The sequence below is a fragment of the Cydia strobilella genome, chromosome 7 (assembly GCF_947568885.1).
Source record: "Cydia strobilella chromosome 7, ilCydStro3.1, whole genome shotgun sequence".
Lineage (NCBI taxonomy): Eukaryota > Metazoa > Arthropoda > Insecta > Lepidoptera > Tortricidae > Cydia > Cydia strobilella.
Window position 1 is genome coordinate 131,825 of NC_086047.1, and position 9,259 is coordinate 141,083.

General features: G+C 35.5%; 1 pseudogene; it reads right to left on the reverse strand.

Moving 5' to 3' along the window:
- Positions 1 to 2,478: 2,478 nt before the first annotated feature.
- LOC134742757 (uncharacterized) lies at positions 2,479 to 8,220 on the reverse strand (annotated as a pseudogene).
- Between the last annotated feature and the right edge of the window lie 1,039 nt (positions 8,221 to 9,259).

The window sequence follows — 9,259 nt, forward strand, 5'->3', positions numbered from 1 at the left end:
GCCTCTGGAGATGTTGGGAATAACAATAAGGTAAGAAATCATAACTAATTTTGTATGTAAATTATTTTTATTCTTTAGACCATAATTATTAGGTAATTATAAATAGTATTGTCTTCGGTTACCGCGATAGTTACTCATGAAATAAAACTATGAAAACGGATTATATCGCGTATATTGAATTTATAATACATCCCGACGTTTCGAACTCTTTACAGCGTTCGTGGTCAACGGGTGACGGGTCACCCGCGATATAATCCGTTTTCATAGTTTTATTTCATAATTATAAATAGGTAAATATAAAAAAAACATGTAGGTATATGTCTTTTTGCAAAATCAACATGATATAAGATTGCCTTTGTTAGGTATATAAAATATGTTTATACTTGTGGCTAACTAAATCGACAACTTTTATTTTTAAATCATCATTTTTTATATACCTGCTAACATGACTATAATTAACTTTTTTTTTAATACATTTTTTTGTATAATTGTTTTACGAAAATCAAAAACTTCCATGAAATTACAGTGGAACCTCGATAAGGCGAATTCCTCGTTAACGCGAAATAAAATGCCAATGCCATTCCCTTTCCTTCATAGTCCAAAACCTCCATAACTCGAAATATTTAACCTCACAAGACGAAGTAACCAACTATTCCCTTCACGACTATAGCTCGAAAAAGATATAAAGATTGTACTTTCTCCGTTTCTACAATTACGCCTCTTTAACACTAATAATTTTTCGTGCGTTTTACCTCTGTAACTCGAAACCTCTTTAAAACGAACAAAAACCCACAAGAACCTCTCTAAGTCGGTGTCCTCTACAAGAGGAATCCTCCTCGTTAGCACGTATTTTTTGGCATTTCCCATGAGATTCGTGCTATCGAGGTTCAACTATATAATTATAACTGTAATCGTTAGGTACAGAAAATCACAACTATGTAGTTTATAATTCTAAAAATAATACCACCACCATTTTACAAAAGCTTAAGTATAATTAAATAATTATACAAATTTGTAATCGCAATTTAGTCAACGTTCCATAAATAATAGTATACTATAGATAGGTATATATTTTTAAAAATCAACAATCGTTTATCTATAAATAAGGTTCTAATTATTACTCACTAATTCACCAACTGTCATACAGGCTTAATATATCTTAGAAAAAATCAACAACAATCACAAACAGCTTTACTTACAAGTCAACATTCCAAAAATAATTTACACGCCTTTAGAGATAATGACAATCAGGTCGTGTTCTAAAATTCTAAAATTAATACCGCCACCATTTTACAAAATATATATATATTTTTTAATACTTAATACGAAAGTGGAGGACCCGCGCGTAATCGCCGTTTCATACAAACGTGTAGTCCTGATTTTCCTCTCTGGTTATTAACATTGTTGAAAATATTTTGACACAATTTGTTATATAGCTATGCCCCTATGGTTAATATATAGGTATATACATCAAATTATGAAAAAATATTTTCCATAATGTTAATATCTAGAGAGGAAAATGGGGAGTACGTTTGTATGGATTAGCGGCCGACCCCTTTGCTCTTGAGTATATTTTAATAATTTTGCAAATCTGTAATTACAATTTGAATATATGTATACTATATAAATCAACTATCGCTTATATAAATATGGCTATAATGAATACTTGCTAAATCACCAACTTTCATACAGGCTTAATATAGGTATCTTAGAAAAAAATCAACAGTTTTCAATGTTTTCATATAGGTACAGTAGTTCACAAACATTTTTACAAGTAAACATTCGAAAAATAATAATATTATATAGGTATATATCTTATAAAAATCAACAATCGTTTATATAAATATGGCTATAATAATTACTTACTAATTCACCAACTTTCATATTAGAAAAAAATTACAGTTTTCATATAGGTACAGTCGAGTCCACAAACATCTTTACAAGTCAACATCCAAAAATAATTTACACGCCTCTAAGACAATGACAATCAGGTTGTGGGGGTGGTTATATTATATTATTTTACTACTACAAAAAAATCACCATTTTTATATAACTTGTTGCCAGTAATGCCAGTTGTTAATACGACACTACGCAGGAGGGCCTACCGCAAACACCGAAATTCGCAAAATTCGGGAATCTTTCTCTTTTACTCCAATTGAGGCGTTATTAGAGTGTTCGCGGTTATAGCCCTGCCATCAAGATATATATGTATTATAAGGTAGTGAAATAGTCTTTGAAAACTGACAGTGTAGCAACGTGGTATTGTTTGCCTGTATGCATCACATTTATTTATGCATACGGATAAGAAATATTAATAAATTATTTAAAACATATTACTACCTATTTCTTATATAGTTGTTGTCAAGTAGCATGCATCTTACAAATATGTTTATGTGTTAAAAGGATAATACAATACAAGTATACTAAGCTAATAGTTTTGTACATGCGAACGGAAATAAAACCTATACTAATATTAAATTATGTTTTACTTAATTGCCAAGTAAGGGCTCCCACATCACTAGAAAAGTATTTACAGAATTCATTTCTTATGTTAACTGGGTTTGTCGAGGATATACAGGGTGAATTTTAAATCGTGAATCGTAATTTTTTTTTTGAAGTCTATACATAGTTAACAATAATTTACAATGCAATTAAACCTAAATTAAGTACGTTTTTATTTTGTCCACTTTTAATTTGATTTATCCTAATTTTTAAAATCTCGTGGTCACCCTACATTCATGTTTCGCACTTTTCATGAAAATTTCAACATTAGATATCCAACCTAATAATTGAAGTTGGCTGGAAAGAATTTTGGCACGTATTGTCAATAATGTAAACATCTTCGACATTGTCAACATAAGTATTTAAATCGTATTTACCCATAAAATAATTCAGTTTTATTACGATTAATGGTTTAAAAATGCCTCCACCGTATCCGTACACGAACATACAAAGGTGATATGGTATCTTGGTATGCTCAGACTGGCCGAATTGGTCAAACGCAAGAACTATTCGGAAGAAGGTATCCTGAGTCGCCGGTACCGAGACAAAATTTAATTATGAGGATGGTGCAAAACCTACGAGATTATGGCCAATTTACTGTGCCTATGCACGCTCAGGCTCGCGGTTGACCACGATTTCATCCGGATAGGCTGTACAGAAACATACGATTATTTTTTAATCGTAATCCTCAAGCGAGTACAAGAGCTGCTGCACGTCTTTTTCACGTAAGTCAACGTTACGTTTGGCAGCTGCTTAATGCATCAGGACAACACCCGTACCACTTCCAGCCAGTCCAAGATCTCTTGTTGGCTGATTACGGAAAAAGGAGGGCCATGTGCTGATGGCTATTAGAAAACCTGGACCCGAACATACTAATGGACTGACGAGGCAACGTTCACGAGGATCGGGCTATTTAATGTTCATAATGAGCATTGATGGAGTGGAAGAAATCCTCACGTTACGAGAAGAGACGCCTATCAAGTAAGGTTCAGTCTTAACGTGTGGGCAGGTATTCTGAATGATGCATTGATTGGACCATATTTCATTCAAGGACGATTAAATGGACAAAACTATCTCCAATTTTTGATAAATGTGGTACCAGATTTGCTAAGAGAAGTACCGGAAGAGTGCTTGATTAATTTGCATTATCAGCACGACGGAGCCCCGGCTCATTTCCACCGCGAAGTTCGAGCTCACCTGGACAGGGAGCACCAACGCCGCTAGATCGGACGAAACGGGCGAAGTCCCGATTTGACTCCCTTAGATTTTTATCTTTGGGGAGACATCAAACGGCGAGTTTATGCACAACCGTCTGAAACTGTAGCGGAACTGCGTCAAAAAATCGAAAGAGCTTTTGAGGCAGTAAAAGCCAACGTTTTTGTGTTAAGAAGAGTAAAGAACAATCTCAGGCGACGAGCAAATTTGTGTTTGGAAGTCCAGGGCGAGCATTTCGAACATTTGTGTAAATAAAATTTTTGTTGCAATATCTGTTTTTTTTTTATGTGAGTAAACTAAAGGAAAAATTTATGAGTGTTTAATTAACAAACTGCACAATGCATTTAATGCATGATATTGATAAGGTAACCTTTGCACTTAGGTAAACATTGCGTTGCAAGTCACGTGACTCGTGTAGGGTGACCAAGGCGGAAGACAAGTGGGGACGCACTTTCTGTTTTTGTTCATAATTAATTAAGCAGGTCCTTAATTGTAATTAACACTAGTGCTCTGTATCAATCTTAAGTAGCTTTACCGGTAAACGTGGTTACGATTCACGATTTGAAATTCACCCTGTATAATTTGTTGAATGATGTAAATCTGAAAAACCGTCGTGAATCAGTAGTTCTTCAGATGGTTTAATTCCATCTCTACTAATAACAAAATTGTGAATAACACCACATGCCTTTATGATATCTGTTACAAAGTTATATTGGACATTCAATGGTCGGTGAAAAATGCGCCACTTATTAGCTAAAATACCGAAAGTACATTCAACGTATCTTCTTGCGCGACTCAAGCGATAATTAAAAACTCTTTGTTGTATAGTCAAGTGTTTTCCTGGATATGGACGCATTATGTTATTCGTTAAAGGTAAGCCTTCGTCTGCTACAAATACATGGGGAATTGACGTCTGAGAACCAGGTAACGGCTTTGGTGCTGGTACGGGAAGCTGGCCTTGTTGTAATAATTCATTCAGTTTTGTATTGTGAAAAACCGTTGAATCACATTCCTTGCCTTAAGCTCCTATGTCCACATATACAAATCTGTAATTGGAATCAACAAGCGCCAGCAAGACTATAGAGTTGTAGCCTTTATAGTTGAAAAAAAGAGAGCCACTGTGATCGGGACTACAAATTCGAATGTGTTTACCATCCAGGGCCCCAATACAATTGGGGAAGTTAGTGTTTTTAAAAAACTCGTCCGCGATTTGTTCTAGTAGATTTTTTGTTATACTAGGTATACCTTTACCTAGAAGGCTTTTCCATATAGCTTGACAGACTTCTCTTACTATTTTTCCAATTGTACTTCTTCCACGATATTCTGTAAATTCCATATCTCTGAATGTGTTCCCAGTCGCCAAAAACCTGAAAATAAATATTTCATATTCATATTCATATTCATATTTTTTATTTGTATTAATCATACATTGTCATGGATGCGTAATTTACATTATATTATATTTTATATTTATTTATATATTATATTATATTTTATTAAATTATAGGTTATATATATACCTATATGTATGCATATTATTGCATATACAAGTTAATAGTTACGCAGCCATACAAAGTGACAACAACCATGCAGTAAATTTATATATGTATATTATTTTATTGAAAGTTTGTTATTAATTATATGGTTGGTTTTAATAGATACCCAAATGTGTATTAAAGTTTAAATGACATAAGTAGGAAACAAATAGTCGGACAATTAATATAAAACTTTATCAGACAATCTCGCGGTCACGTATTAATGTAAATATTAAAATGCTATTTGAGTGACAGATACCATTGAGATGGTTTGAGTCACTCAAGAAACAAAAACAAAGTTAATGAACTTTGTATGCAACAATTTCCAGTTTGACTAATAAAATTTCCTATTACATATTATAAGTAGAGTTAGATCAAGAAAAGTCTGCAACGATTTTGATAGCATACCTACGCAGTGCAAGTGTTATTTATACGACATATTTTCATAGAAGTTTGACGTTTAAAATAACACTCGCACTGCGTGTGCTATCAAAATCGTTGCAGACTTTTCTTGGTCTATCTCTACATGTGTAATTTAATGCAAAGGTCGAAAATTTGCAAACAGTCACTAATAATCTGAATAAGAGATGTTTTTTTTACAATGTAAAATGTTTTAAATGAACTTTATTTTTTAGGAAACGAGGTGATAAAAAAGTGGAAAAACCTCAAAGATAATTTTACAAGATACTCAAAAAGGCTTGAAAGCTTAAATAAATCGGGCGCTGGTGTGACGAGAGTAAAAAAATACCATTTCTACAAGCAACTAATGTTTTTTTTTAAAAATGCTGCAAATTTAACTGACTCGAGCATAGTCGAGGACCAAGAAAGTGACGAAGATGGCCAGACAAATGAAACTACAAGCAGATCTCGGTACCAGCCTTGTTCTCGGAAAAGGAAAACGACCGACCAATTTGAGTCCGATATACTTCAGGCCTTAAAAGAGACAGAAAATAGACCTTAGATTTCTTACCTTATTGTTATTCCCAACATCTCCAGAGGCCCAACAGGTCTTCTAAATATGTGTTTCTTCTTTATTAGAGGCGATATTTTGCTTAAAAGTTCTTCAAAACACGACACAGACATTCGAAAATTGTTATGAAATTTATTTTCAGTCATCTTCAATGCCTCGTATTTTCTTTTGAAATGATATCCATCATCATTCATGACATGAAGACATGGGTTTACCCAAAATTTTCTCTTCAATTGCTTCTTATTTCTGCGCCTTCTTAATAACAGCCAAACACTGGTATTCGAATTCTTTACTACTTATGCAGCGCGGCACCGCAAGTCGCACCGCCAAATTTTTGCGTTGCGGCGGGCGACACCGCGCGCGGCGACGCGCAACGCTTTGCGACACCGCGCGCGGCGACGCACGACGCACCGCAAAATTTTGCGTTGCGGCGGGCGACGCCGCGCACCGTTTTGCGGTACCGCGCGCGGCGTCGCACGACGCACCGCCAGATTTTGCGTTGCGGCGAGCGGCGCCGCAGATTTCTGCGTTGCGGCGGCGGCACCGCAAAACGCGCCGCGTTGCGTCGGCGACGTCGCACCGCGTACATGTGGCCAGGCCCATAGAGGGTTTGTTTGTGATATGACTGTGTACAGTGTATAGTCTGACAAAAAATTGTAGAAAATAATCGAGGACACCACTTCCTACGTAACTGTCACAAGTATTATAGATGCATTTATTTGTATAACAATATTGTCATTTTAGTCATTTATTCAATATTGCATTGTCATGTACATAATAAGGTGTTACATTTTATATAGCCAGTTCATGACACCCTGTAAGAGCATACAATAGTACAGTTTTTCTATTCTATTAATTCTAATTTACATATTGTAATTAAGGTAACATAATAAAATTAACATATTAGCGTATCAGTGGTTTAGTAACCTATTAGTTAGTCTCATAAATTAATTTAGTAACTTCAACAATGTCAACGTCAACAATGCACCGATATAATAATGTCTTAATTAAAAGAAACAGCGACAGAACAATTTTGCCTTAATCACTAACGTCAAATCTGATTTTTCTCATCCACCCTCATTTAGTCATTTGACTTTTATTAATAAAAACGGGTAGTTAAGTAAATGTTGCTAGTTAAATAGGACCAGATTTAGACATTTTTTCATTAAACATGCCGCGCTGCGGCCCGAGGACTACATATATGTGTCCTTTAAACCGTGGAAAACACAAACATCTAAACTGTAACTTAAATAGAGTGAGGATAATACATATATATGTATATACAAAACAAGACTATAAACTATAACCTAACTAAGGCTCTGAAACAGCTATAGAGGCAGAGGGCACAGTAACTGAGGGAACCACAGCCATATATGTATTTTGACTAAGGTGTAGTCGAGTTTGTGAAGTTAGGGCTTGTAGAGTTAGAAGCTTGGCTCTACATGAGATCTGATAACTTTTTTACAGTGCGAGCCTTATGGTTTCGTCTTGGCAACATTTCACATGAAAATGTTTTTGGTGGGATTTGTTTGTCTATGTTCGAGTGTAATACGAGTGAGTGACGGCTGGTACCTACATACAGCTAACCAAAGTATAAAAACTTTATTGAGTTGTCGCGTGTACCTTTTGTAGATAGGTACATTTCTTTAGAGAAAAAAGAGTTCTCTTTATTATTGTTTCAAGTGATTTTCCTGGCAGTAATAGGTTTTTTCAGCCCAATATCTACCTAGCTTGTAGTGGGCCGTGGGGGCGGCACCGGCGCGGCTCACCGCTCGTAACGGTTTGTTTGAACACATCCTGCGTTTTTGCGATTTGACTCGCGTTTCAGTCGCACCGCGCCGCGACAATCGCTAAGGAGTGCACGGCCATTAGCGGCGGCTGTCACACCGCCGACTAACGAGAGTAATGGCATTATGTGACGTGTCACGTGTGTGATTTAATGTCACAAACTAACATGTGTTGGCGCTGCTCGCTGTAGTAGGCTGTTCTCAAACCCATTTGGTATATGGCTATGGATGGTATAGAAAGAATTACAATCTCTTATGCTTATGGCAGAATTGTTGCAAAAGTAACCAGCTTTCAGCTGTAAATAATAGTTCCTAATCTCTCGGGTGGCGCTAGATAGGCTCTGAGACCAAAGAGTATTGTAATATATAGGAGACTCTATGACATGAACCATAGAGGTATGATAATGTAGAGATGAAATGGGGGAGGGGCAGCAAATAACCCGACCAAATTACGTAGGTTGTTTCGGGTATGTTGTCAGGAATGTTAAAACGTGTTTTTATTTGTGTCGCATTGCGTATGTTCTGTCCCCCACGGTCGCACGGGTGCACATCTATATAAAATACTAGGTGTATGGTCTAGGTACTTCAGTGTATGGTGGCGCCGCCTATTTACTGTTTTTTACGGTCACTTTTTGAATTTCGTTACGTCTACCTTCCATATATATAGCACTATATAGTTTGTCAAATGTACGTTTACTACGTTCTTTGTTTACGTCCTTCATTTTCAAAATTTGTGTTTGGTGGAAAAGACAGAAGTTTGCTATGTTTTATGAATAGTTACCTAAGTAAATATTTTTATAGCACCATATATTATATACATTTTATATGTAAAACTATAAAGAAGTTTTAAAGGAATTTTTTAAGTAATGGTTGTAAACCAGCGGGTGTGGTTACTTTTGAAAAACGTACTAGGAGAATTTTATCAATAAAAAAAAAGATAAAAGTCATTTGTACAGTAGCCATCAGATTATAATTATCGTAGCGGGCGAAGTAATCAAATACTTCTGAGCAGCAGTCAAATTCAATAAATTTGTAACATTAATATCAGATCATCCAAATAGCAACGATTTCCAATAATTTCGGAACTCACAAATATCTCTCTTTATTTAATAAAGCGAACATAATCAGTCAAGTCCAAAAACTCGGTGTCACCCTCCAGCATCTTATATGTATTGTGAGCTTTCCTATTGTCCATTTGAATCAATAAAAAGTCTATTGTCCTTCTAATTAACACTGCTGACCGCAGCTCG